At 46.9% G+C, this 12,743-nt stretch overlaps 1 long non-coding RNA gene across 1 annotated transcript; it reads left to right on the forward strand.

Moving 5' to 3' along the window:
- The first annotated feature begins 276 nt into the window (after positions 1-276).
- On the forward strand, positions 277-6,566 carry LOC310886778. The gene is made up of 5 exons (XR_014575478.1): positions 277-1,133; positions 1,871-1,933; positions 2,192-4,742; positions 5,159-5,911; positions 6,026-6,566. It is a non-coding gene; the product is annotated as an uncharacterized lncRNA (long non-coding RNA).
- The last annotated feature ends 6,177 nt before the right edge of the window (positions 6,567-12,743 follow it).

Here is a 12,743-nt window from a genome sequence, read left to right on the forward strand (position 1 = left end):
CTACTACTGCTAAACAAGGTATTCCAGCACCTGTAGTAGGATAAATCGGAAGGAGAACTTGACAATTAACTCAAAAGCAATGTGGCGTAAAAACACAACAGAATGTAGGGGTGCTGAATGGACTCGGTTATTTCCATGATCTCATTTCTCCCTGATACCATCATGTGCCCATTGGGTCAGAAAGTTGAACTCCTTTTCTTTCCTTTTGGAGAACAAAACAGGGTCACAGCATGGAGTTTAAATGGCTGCACGTGCAGCCTGGCAACCACTGTTGAAAGCCATATCTAACGATAGAGGGATCTAATATCACGTAAATGGATTAAAATTAAAACTACAGTTTTTACCCTGAAGGGTGAAAGGAGGGGCAAAATGCCATTGATTCTATGGTTGTTTCACTTGTGAGGAGTGTTGACAGGGTTTATTCTAAATACTTCTGAAAGTTCCTGAGCACTAAGAAGCCTGAGGATCTGTGGTCCTCAGTGAGTGCCTCTAAGCCTTAGTCTCATTAACTGTTTTCTGTTTTCAGAGGACGGTCTGAATTTTGGAATAAAAACACTTGAAGAAATCAAATTGCAGAAAATGAAGGAAAAAACTAAGAGACACGGTGGTGAGTTAATATTCCCTACTTTCTTACCCTCTTCACCTTCATCCTGTGTGATGATTTTTCTTTCAAAAAAAAATTCTTCCAGTAATACCGGGTAGCTGGCTATGCTTTGGTGAATCCAACTATTTGCCAAAGAAGTGAAATTTGATTGGCTTCAGAATGGCAGGTGATGGTGGCTGGGAGCTGCTTGAGGGATAGACTTCCATGTTTAGCTGGGGGCATCGAGCAACCTGATTCTCAGCCAGCTGGTATTCTAGATGGGAATTCCAAGGGCAACCAGAGGCAAATTAGTCACCTCTCTTATTTGCATGCTCTGGTCACTGTATGTTTGACAGTAATGAATAATTACAGTTTTTTGTTCTTCGTGATAGTTTTTTCTGTTTGGTAAACTTCCTTATGTTTTGCTTGCTCTGAGCAGAAGGTCCTTCAAGATCTTCTCTTCCTCCCGTCGATTCTATGATTTTTCCTGCTCCGGAAAAGGAAAATGTCCGGACAGTGGTGAGAACTGTGACACTGTCTACAGAGGAAGGTAATAATTAATGCTTTTGTTTTGATTTCATTACTCCTAAACTGGAAGGTTAAGCAAGACGGAAGGCAATTCACCCCTGTTAGCCTCCTGGTGCTGCCGCCTTCTGTTCAAAACATGCTTTTATGCTGAAAGTCCCTGGTTGTACTGGAAAGCTTTGGTGCTCAGGTTAAGTGCAGTAGCAGGAGAAAGAAAAAAATGTGTCAGTATGCAAATAGGGGGATAACTGAAAAACAGGAGAGTAACGAGAAGAAAGAGCTCTAGAGGACAGTGCTATGTAAGAAGCAATTTCTGAAGCTTTAAAGAGGCTGACAGTGGCACGTGTGGACAGTAGTGCGATAGGAGTCTGTGTATAAATTATATTGTTTAGAGTTGTGCAAATTCCTTTGAAAGGGAAAGAAGTGAAGAAGTACTTTTACTCATAGACATTCACCTTAGAAAGGAATATTTCTCAGCATTGGTACCTAATAATATTCTGCTTGCTTATGCAGCTCTGTTCTGCACAAAGTATAGCTGTCAAGCAGACTCAGATTCATTCTCGACTACATTCAGCTGGAATTTGAGGCAAACACTGAGACTATGGATACTTTTTCTAAGTTAATTATAGTTGTAATATGAGTTTGTGTGGTTTAGCTGTCAAAACAGTGTCTTGCTGGGTTTTTTTGGACATGGGCTAACAGTATACTATTTCTATTGGCTACTGGTCTCTATGAAATAGAAAAATTTTACTTTTGTTTTAGGGGAGGAACCTGTGGTTCGACTAGATCTTGCTGAGAAACAAGGAAAACGGAAAGCCTCCGTGGGTAAGAACTTTTTATGAGCTGTTATTTAGGTGCCGCCTTCTCTATATGACTGCATCGAAGAGTATTTTTGACGTGTGAGAGGAAAATGCGTTGCAGTGGAGATCTGTGTTGACTGCAGAAATGGCAAAAAAAACATTTAGCAGCTGAAAGGCAATTTTATGAAAATATGCTTGAAAAATAGAAGCTTGTGGTTGACTGTTCTCAAATCTTCCTGCAAAGAAATGTTCTTAAAATATTCCTTGTTTTCTCTGTCTGAAGCTGATGTAAGCGCCCTTCCCGTGAAGCGCAGCCTTGCTGAAAGGCTGGGGAAGAAGGTGGAGGTTCCGGGAAATGCTGACAAAGCACCAAAGAGAGGTACAGCTACTAAACAGGCATCTGGATGTGATTCACGGGTTTTGTATTTAGGCTCTCTGTTTGTCCTTTTCCTGCGATGTTTCTTTTTGCATGTTGGCTGAGGTCTTAATCACCGGGATTCAAAGTTACCTTTCCTGCCTTGTTTTCGAATGTGAACACAAAGTTGACGTTTATGCAGCCTCCCTAATTTGGTCTTTTTCTGTTTTGCAGTTCAAGTTCCCAAGTCTGTGAAGGAGAGACTAGGATTACCTTCTCAACGGACTAGTACTGCGAAAGGTAACAACTGGCTATTAAATATACTTTCTCCTTCTTCCTTTCCGTGAACTTAGACCGTTTTCATACAGCCCTAAAAAGGAATTCAAATGAAAACAAAGAACTGGTTCCTCTTGCTCGAGTGCTGAAGCTCTTCTGACAGCCACTATCAGAAATCTGCCTCTAGGTGTGTGTTTATTTTCCGCTTGTGCCTTGTCAAGGTTTTAAGCTGCTTCTGTGAACCATCATATACAATTAGAATAGAGCCACTGCCGGGAGCAGGAATTTGAAATGCAGTCTGAAAAAGTAATCAAGTAAACTAGCATTTCTGTGTAGCAACTCTCTCTGGATAGGGCTGGTCTTCAAAATACAACAAGTGGCTCAGAGGAGGAGGAGAATGTTAGGCTATTGTCCTAAGATGGGTTATTGGGAACGCTCAGGCTTAGTTTTCCTTAGTACTGTGACAAATTTTGGAGACTTAAACTATTGTTGGACTCTCTTTAAATGCTGGTGCTTCTCATTTCTTGATGATGACAGGGAAGGCTGCTAAGCCAAAGGGAGAGATCCATGTGAAAACACTGGAGGAAATCCATCGTGAGAGAGCTCTTCGAGAAAGTCAAGCCAAAGCCCAGGCTGAATGGCATGGTAAAACCAAAGATCCCAGCGCAGGGGCAAAAATTGAGGGTGAGCCCAAGAAGCAGAGTGTGCTCACTCTTTCCGGGCCCAGCAAAGTGCAGTCGAAGGAGCCGGCAGGTAAAGCCAAGCCAGAAGGAGAAGTGCGTGTTAAAACCCTGGAAGAAATAAAGCGCGAGAAAGCTCTGCGGATGCAGCAGAGTGGAGGAAATGTGCCAGCTCCCCCAGCACAACCTGGACCTGCCCCAGCCGGGCAGAAATCGTTATGGAACACAAAGCTATCAGGTAATAAGATGCTTTAATACCTGCCCCGGTGAGGTGCTTCCCATATTGAGCAAGTTCCATTTGCTCAGGATCTGCTTTGCTTTTTCCTTCAATGCGGAGGATAAAAGAGTTTAAGGCTACAAAGTTCAAAGGCAAAGAAGGGCCAGAACGTGCAACCATGTCTGTTTTCGTTAATTACGTGATGGTATTCTGTATTTCCCACTAGAAAATTAACACATTGAGGGGCTTTTTAGTCTAATTTTGGTATTCTGTTTTTTTCTGCCATCTGTTTATGGTATGAAGTCCTCCCTGTGTTGAGTTCAAGTTCACCTTCCTCTTTGGCATGTGTTGCTTAGCTTGACACGTGTATGTGTTTGTAAAGCATGCATCAGCATCTTAATGTGGGGGGCCAGTTTCTGTCAAAAATGACAGAGGATCAAAGGCCTCGTTGTTAAGATTATATCAACTTTGTAAAATGAGATTGTGTGAGGGAGATAAGGAGGGCTTAAAGGCTGCATGCACTGCACATTGTAGCCTTTCTCTCTGTCTCACGGGACACGAGGAAATAAACACACAAAGAAAACAAGTACCCAGCTTTCTTTCGTTTCTTCTCCTGCCGGCCAGACGTTAGGTCAGGAATGGGAGACTAGAATATGACTCTACAAATTTGGATTTTGTAGAACAACTTAATAAATTTTGTGGGACATCACTGCAGGGGAGAGGAAGCTGGTACAACAGTTGCATACACTCTCTTGTCTTACTATACCTGCTGCTTTTCCTTTCCTAGAGGGAGCAAGACTTTAAATACAAAAGCTGTCAACATTTGTGAATCTTACTAGACTTCATACAACGTCTTAGAGTATTGCTTGCACTTGGGATCGCTCTGTGTCTGAGTTTCCCTCGTCCTGGATTATGATTTACTGTAGCCATTCACTTTCTTTGTTCCTTTGTATGGATTGTTGGTAGACGGAGTTTACTATGTGGAAGATATTGCTGAGAATCCAGGCAATGGCAGTGTAATTCTGCTGGCCAAATACAGTTAACTGTGTAGAAGGGCCGTGGAAATGAGGAAGAGAACGTGGATTTTTCATGAGGCAGAGCAAGACTGTATCAGTTCTCTCTTCCTTTTACTCTAGCCAACTTTAACATGTTTGCGAAGCCTTGGGATGGGAAAGTCGCTTCCCCCAAGAAGAAGGCACTGAAACGTAAGGCACCTGGCAGTTTTCCCTCTGCTGTAGCAGCTGTGAAACCACGGACTGCCTCCGATGCAGACACAATGGGACCTCCAGCCAAAAAAGCAGCTATGGTAAGGACAGGGGCTAATGCAGAAATGGATCCCTTGTAAAATTTATACCCTCCTCTAGGAGAAAAGATGGAAAACTCAAATGTTCTACAGGCCTTCTGTTTCCTTTTAAATCCAGTAGCTGCCTACAGAATTCTTGTAGTACCCTTCCATATTTATTAGATTAATGGCACTATTTACTTAGTCCTCTGTGATTCTGTGATTTCTCTGGTGTGGAGGATTTTGTCCATTAATGCTGTGTTCTTAAAAGACACAAGATCATTAGTAACCTCCAAGTGAATATTAACTTTCTTCAGGAGCACCTTGGTTTTGTATTTTGGCTAAGGCTCCGCAATGCCAGAGGAGAAGCAGCATGGAGGAAAAAGCTAGTAAGGAATCTTTTACCCATGAGTCCTAAACACTGTTTTGCTGCTTTCTAGGCTGTTCCAGCCACGCTGGAGCACGTCCCAGCCACCAGACTTGAAGAAAATCCCCAAAACAGGTGATGACCACAACTTGTTCTTTTTCTCAATCGGTGTATATCCCCAGTGAAACATAAGTTCTGTCACAGGTGGGGAAAAAAGGAGGGTTCTGAGATAATTAAAGCCCAAATCCATCAGAGGATAAGTCACTTATTTATCTTATAAGATAAATAAGTCACGTGAAATGACTTTCTAGCAGCTAGCAGGAATGCTTAATTAGACTTACTTTCTTTAAATGCTGCAAGTCGGTACAGCTTTCCAGTGACTTCTTGCTCTGTCTGAATACCTAAATGAGGATGAGGTGAAGTTCTTCTACTTCCTCGTGAGGTGATAAATGATGAGTAGTGTCCTCTGCCTTTTGGTCCTCAAGAATGCCACCCGAACAAACATACAAGGTGACAAGAGTGCAGGGAGAGCAGAGGGAAGTGATGGCTGCAGATCAGCTTCCTGTAGTGGGGAGCAAACTCTGCTGAGTGTGCCGTGGGAAAAATGACTAACTTAGTAAACAGATATTTGCAGATGGAGACTTCTTAACATTTTTACAGGAAAATTAAGCAAGGTGGCAAAGTGCCTCTTGCTACAAAAATTGAACCATCTCTGCTAGACTCCGGGTGCTCTGGCTTCACAGAGAAACCCCCAAACTGAAAAATGTACCTGCTAATATATTGGGCTCTAAATGTAGCCCTGGGTTAATTGAATAACAATCCCTGGGTAAGACTGAAGTGCAGGAGGGGTTGGCTACGGTTTTAAGAGCCGGTTTGCAGAAAAGGGATTTCCCGTTAAGAAATGGCATATACTGATTGTTCTCTTCCTTGCTCTGCCAAGACCTGAAGCACATCTTGGAAGCCAGGCAGAATCCGTGGAGCCAATGGAGTTCTCAAGCTCGACTTCAGCTTCTTCCCAGCTAGAAGAAGCAAGGACACGCCGGCTGAGTTCCACAGGCAACGCGCCCGTATCTGTAGACGAGGATTTAGAGATGCTACTTTGGGAACTCTCAGACGGCATACTGGAAGCCGAGCTCGACTTGGACCCAGGGAAGGATGAGGATGACCTCCTCCTTGAGCTTTCCAAGATGATTGATGATTGAACTGCATAGTCCTATGGTATATTAAAAAAAAAAAAAAAAAAAAAAAACAACAACAAAAAAAAACTCTTCTTCTTGTTGGATACCCCGAGGTGATCCTTTTTCTAACTGAGGCTTTGCAATGAGACTTAAAGCACAGTTGGATCTGGTAGAAATTGGCAGGATCTGCACTCAGTTGTCCTAAGTTTTCCTGCTGGTCAGAGTTAAGGTCTTGTGCATGGTTCCGTAACTATAGGTGGCTACCTTTGATATCAAGAGGACAAAGCACTTGTTTCTTTTGGCACAGAAAGATGTCCATCGGCACGCTGTGGTGGCTGTGAATTGACGTAGTGATGGAGCGATGCTCTGAAGGCTTAAACGGAAAGCTTCTTCCTTCCGCCCCCCCTTGGCACAGCTCGATGTTGGGCACATTGTGAAGCCTGAGTGTTCTGATTTCTCGGACAGTTGATACCCAAATCCCGGAGTTACTATGTCAACTCTTGACTTTTATTTGTGTATGCCATTGTTTTGACTGTAATCTTTTCAGATGATGAAGCTGTAGGGGCGGGAGGGAGCAAAATAATTATTCTAGCATTGTGGACCAAACATACTGCCAGGAGTGGTGGTGGTGGGGTCAGCCCACCCGGCCTTACTTTCAATTATCAGGGATGATAAAATGGTGTGAAAAGCAGCAGCTCTGCGATACGGCTACGCTACCCCCACTCCCTTCTCTTGTGCTGTACCAAAGTTCCCCCAAGCTTTGGTTGGTGCTTTTTGCTGGTGACAGTAGGACTCCAGGGCGAGTAGTCGGGACTCTCCTGCAGTAACTGGGTCAATTAAGGGTTGGTTTAAGTGCCTCCTGGTTTTTAAAATTGCTCCCCTGAGCTGCTGGCTCTGCTGCCTGCTACAGCAAATGTTCGGGTGCCATCAGCGTCGCACTTGGGCGTGGGCACTGACCCTGCGGAGGAGAGCTGAGACTCGCGTGTATTGTGTACCCTGCCGCCAGTGATCGTTTTCCCCTAGCAGATCTATTTTGAATCATTTCCCTAAATTTTAGAGGAACTTTAGGCTCTTTGTGCTATGATTTGTGAAGCTGTAGGGGCCCTCAGGCATTTGCTGCTGGCAGAGGAAAACCGCTTGTCGAATTTGTTGTAAATACTTTCTGTTTGGACAACAACGCCTGTGTGTGTGTGTGTGTGTGTGTGTGTGTGTGTGTGTGTGTGTGCACGCGTGCGTGCTTTGACGACCCCCTGCGACGCCCCAGCTCCGCGAGGGAAGCTTTGAAGCGGCTCTGGGAAAACCTCTGCGGAAGAAACCGCTGCTAGTGACTTGCGGAAAAGGGACTCCACAATCAGTGAGATTGTAAAGTAGGTATGTTTATTCAGCGCTGGGCAGCACGGGAGGTCGTGGGCATGAAGATTGATGACTCTTCCTCGTCACCGCTAGTTGACCTCTTGTCTTTGCACAGACTCAGTTGCTCCTTGGCTCTTGTCCATCTGCAGGACCAGTTTCTCCCAGTTTCTTAAGACAGGCTCACTCTCTTATTAGGAGACTGACCTTGGTAAGGGGCCCAAGGCTTCTTGCTTTAGTTAATTGGCACAATGCACCATAGTTAGCAAAGACACTAAGTAGCATCCTAGTTTAACGCTGTCAGCGCTCTATCTCTACTTGATAAGATTCTCCTAACTCCCTCTCTCACTGGAGCCCACGCAGCCCTCCGTCCTGCCGAAGGACTTCACGGGGACTTCTGCCGGCTCCGGGTGCCCGCACACAGACAGAAATGGCTTTGAGAGAAAACAATCAGGAGGAGGAGAGCTCAGAGACTGCGGCCGGCTTCGGCCACCTTCCCCTCGCTTTCCCTCTCCGTGTTCAAACCGAGCACTGTTCTGCCGTCAACCTTCGCTGCCTCTGCCCGCGGCGCCGGGCTTTCGCGGGTGCCATTGCTCCTCTACGTATTTTATCCTTCCTTTTGTAAGGAATGGTCCAGCAATTCGTGTCACTAAGGGATTTGAAGGGTTACCATCGAGGCCCGGGTCTAGGTGATAAGAGAACAAAGGGGTTTTTAGGGAAAAGTGCTGACTACTGCAGGGGATGTTGCTAGAGTTTCTGAAATCCGGCGCAGAGGCTCCCAAACGAGGAGGAAGGGGGAGCTGAAGGACAATTGAAGGACAAAAGCCTGAGAGGAAGACAACCAGCATTCAGCCCGAGCAAGCCCCGAGAGACCACCAGAGACTGGTACGCAGGCGCCCCTGGGAGGGGTTTCGGATTCCGGAAACCAATTCTAATAACCCTGCCTCTTCTCGAAGTAGTAATGAATATGTATTAGCCTGGGAGCATCAAAACCAGCTGCCTTACGTAACAGGCGTGCGTCCTGGGGGAGCAGAGACTCCCGGCGCACCCAGCGCTGCTTGCTTGCCTCTATTCGTTTAATAAATTGTAAACTTTGATTGTAATCCTATTTGGATTTATAACAGCCATTTATAACACTTTTTATATTTGTATTTTATTTAAGGCTGTCTTGCCCCCCTCCCCCCCCAGCCTCGCTGCTCGCCAATAAAGCTGGCGCAGGGGCTAAGGGATTTGAAGGGCCTGCTTGTACACCTAAGGGATTTGAGGGCCTGCTTGTACACCTTTGGGGACTGCCTCTTTTGGGGGGGGGGGGGGGGGGTGTTAGGAGCTGCTTGTATACTTTTTTAGGCATTCCTCTGAGAGGGGGTTGGGAGCTTCGTGTATACTGGGGGGGGAGGGCCTCCCTCGAGGTGGAAGCGGGGGGGGTTGGAGCGTTTCTACACTGTAGGGGCCTGCCTGTACACTTTTGGGGCCTGCCTTGGAGGGGTTGGGAACTGCTTGTACACCTTTGGGGCCTGCGTCTGCGCGGGGCGGGGGGGGTTAGGGGATTGGAGCTGGTTTTAACCTTTCGGGCTTGCATCTGGAGGGGCTTGGGGCCTGCCTTTGGGGGGGTGGTTGTGAGCTGCTTGTATACTGTAGGGGCCTGCTTGTACACCTTTGGGGCCTGCGTCTGGGGGGGGGTGGGAGCTGCTTGTACACTGTTAGGGCCTGCCTTGGGGGAGGGGTAGGGCATGTGCCTTGGGGGCATGGGGTTGGGAGCTGCTTCTACGCTGTAGGGGTCTGGGTCTTGGGGGGTTGGGGCTGTTTGTACACCTTTGGGGCGTGCCTCTGGGGAGGATGGGGAGTTGCTTGTACACCTTTGGGGCCTGTGTCTGGGGGGGGGTTGGGGCCTGTGCCGGGGGGGTTGGGAGCTGCTTGTACGCTCTAGGGTCCTCTGGCAGGCTTTGGGGCCTCCCTTTGAGGGGGGCAGTTGGGAGCTGGTTGTACACCTTTGGGGCCTGAGTCTGGGGTGTGGGGGCTGGGGCTGAGGCCTGGGGCCTGGGGCATGCATCTGGTGGTGGTGGTGGGGGGTCCAGTTCATGGGGGGGGGTGGGTTGGGAGCTGCTTGTGGACAGTTGGGGTCTGCATCCGGGTGTGGCTGGGGCCTGCTTGTAGACTTCTGCAGCCTGTGTCTGGTGTTTGGGGGCTTTTCTGTAGTGTTTGGGGATTGCATTTTGGCTTTGGGATGTGTCTAGAGCTTCTGGGGCCTAGCTGTAGTGCTTGGGGCCTGCGTCTGGGGCTTTTCTGTAGCATTTTGGTAGCGTGTTTGTGATTTGGGGTCTGTATCCAGGGTTTTGCCTTTTTTGTAGTTTTCAGCTTTGTGTCTGTTTCTTTGTTGGTTGCCTGGGGTTTGGGGTTTGGATCATTAGTCAGTGTCATTAGCGTCGGGGGGTTGATATGAAGGGTTAGGGTTGTGGTTAGAGTTGTTACGGTTAAAGAGAATAAGGATTTTAGGGTAAGGGGATCAAGGTTGTGGGAATAAAAATGTTTTTGCACAGAGTTACATCGTTTAGAGGGAAGGAAGGTGGTATTGATATATGCTTGCAGTGATAAGAAAGCTTAACAGACAATCTTGTAAAATGCAGACAACCAGAATCCTTAGAGCAATTGGGTGGAAATCACGGTGTAAGAAACATTACCACCTCAAAGAGGAAAACAGTCAAGAAAAAAATAAAATTGACTAGTAACAGGCCAGCAGCTGTGTATTTTCTGTGAAGCACTGGATAGATCGTGAACATGGATTACTCAGTCAATGGGGAAACTGGGGAGGGTCCTGGTCACCGAGAGGAAAAAAAAAATTATATAAACTGTGTTATGGAACTAGTAGGTGGCTTGTGGGACGCCTGCCATTGCAATCGTGAATAAAAATGCTACCTCACTGAGATACTTGCCTGAGCCTATGGTATTGGTTACAGAGTGTTTCTAATAAGGTGTTAGGGTTTTAAGGTTTCAGGGCTAAGGCAGTAGGGTTGGGTTTCAGGGTTAGGGTTTCCAGGGTTTAGGGTTAGGATTTTAAGGTTGTTAGGGTTGGAGTTATAAGGGTTAGGGTTTGGGGGTTAGTGTGTTAAGGTTTTAAAGTATTTTGTGGTTTTAGTGTTGATAGGGTTTTTAGGGTTAGGGTCTTAGGGTTTTAGTTATGGTCAGGTATTTAGGGTTAGGGTTTTAAGGTCTTATTTTTTTTTTTTTAAGGTTAGGGTCTCCAGCGTTAGGGCTTTGAGAATCTTTACGTTTTGGGTTAGGGTTTAGAGGGTCTTAATTTTTAGGGTTAGGGCTTTTAGGCGTAGGTCTAGTGTGGTAAATTTTATCGGGTTAGGACTGTAAGGGTTTTTAGGGTTAGGGTTTCTAGGGTTTTTTGGGGTAGGGGTTAGGGTTAGATCCGTGGGAGCCGTAGTGTTAGGGGTCAGGGTTCTTAGGGGTAAGGCCCAATATTAGGGTGGAAGGCCAAACTAAGGGGGGAGCCCCCCCCAAAATTGAAGGGTCGAAGCCCCAATTTAGGGGAAGAAACGTCAAAATTGTGGGGTCCCCCAAAATTGGGCGGAAGAGCTCTTAATATTGGGGGAAACCCAAAAAAGGAGGGTGGGGGACTCTAAAATTGGGGGGACCCCCCCAAATTGGTTGTGTCCCCCCCAAAATTGGTTGTGTCCCCCCCAATTAGGGGAGGAACCCCCAAAATTGGGTGGGCGAACCCCCATATTGGGGGGGCAGAACACTTAAATGGAAGTGTGAAATTCCAGAATTGAATGTGGACCCCCCAGAACAGTCTTCAGGGGTTTAGTGTGGTAAATTTTATCGGGTTAGGGCTGTAAGGGCTTTTAGGGTTAGGGTTTCTAGGGTTTGTTGGGGTAGGGGTTAGGGTTAGATCCGTGGTTGCCATAGCGTTAGGGGTCAAGGTTCTTAGGGGTTAGGCCTAATATTAGGGCGGAAGGCCAAAATAAGAGGGTGGGAGCCCCCCCCAAAATTGAAGGGTTGAAGCCCCAAGTTAGGGGAAGGAACGTCAAAATTGTGGGGTCCCCCAAAATTGAGCGGAAGTACTTTTAATATTAGGGGGGAACCCAAAAAAGGAGGGTGGGGGACTCTAAAATCGGTTGTGTCCCCCCCAAATTAGGGGAGGAACCCCCAAAATTGGGTGGGCGAACCCCCAAATTGCGGGGAAGAAGACTTAAATGGAAGTGTGAAATTCCAGAATTGGATGTGGACCCCCCAGAACAGTCTTCAGGGGTTTAGTGTGGTAAATTTTATCGGGTTAGGGCTGTAAGGGTTTTTAGGGTTAGGGTTTCTAGGGTTTGTTGGGGTAGGGGTTAGGGTTAGATCCGTGGTTGCCATAGGGTTAGGGGTCAAGGTTCTTAGGGGTTAGGCCTAATATTAGGGCGGAAGGCCAAAATAAGAGGGGAGGAGCCCCCCCCAAAATTGAAGGGTTGAAGCCCAAAGTTAGGGGAAGGAACGGCCAAATTGTGGGGTCCCCCAAAATTGAGCGGAAGAGCTCTTAATATTGGGGGAAACCCAAAAAAGGAGGGTGGGGGACTCTAAAATTGGTTGTGTCCCCCCCAAAATTGGTTGTGTCCCCCCCAAAATTGGTTGTGTCCCCCCCAATTAGGGGAGGAACCCCCAAAATTGGGTGGGCGAACCCCCATATTGGGGGGGCAGAACACTTAAATGGAAGTGTGAAATTCCAGAATTGAATGTGGACCCCCCAGAACAGTCTTCAGGGGTTTAGTGTGGTAAATTTTATCGGGTTAGGGCTGTAAGGGTTTTTAGGGTTAGGGTTTCTAGGGTTTGTTGGGGTAGGGGTTAGGGTTAGATCCGTGGTTGCCATAGGCTTAGGGGTCAAGGTTCTTAGGGGTTAGGCCTAATATTAGGGCGGAAGGCCAAAATAAGAGGGGGGGAGCCCCCCCCAAAATCGAAGGGTTGAAGCCCAAAGTTAGGGGAAGGAAAGGCCAAATTGTGGGGTCCCCCAAAATTGGGCGGAAGAACTCTTTAATATTAGGGGGGAACCCAAAAAAGGAGGGTGGGGGACTCTACAATTGGGGGGGACCCCCAAAATTGGTCGGGTCCCCCCAAATTAGGGGAGGAACCCCCAAAATTGGGTGGGTG

Source organism: Anser anser (genome assembly GCF_964211835.1).
Source record: "Anser anser genome assembly, chromosome: 26".
NCBI lineage: Eukaryota > Metazoa > Chordata > Aves > Anseriformes > Anatidae > Anser > Anser anser.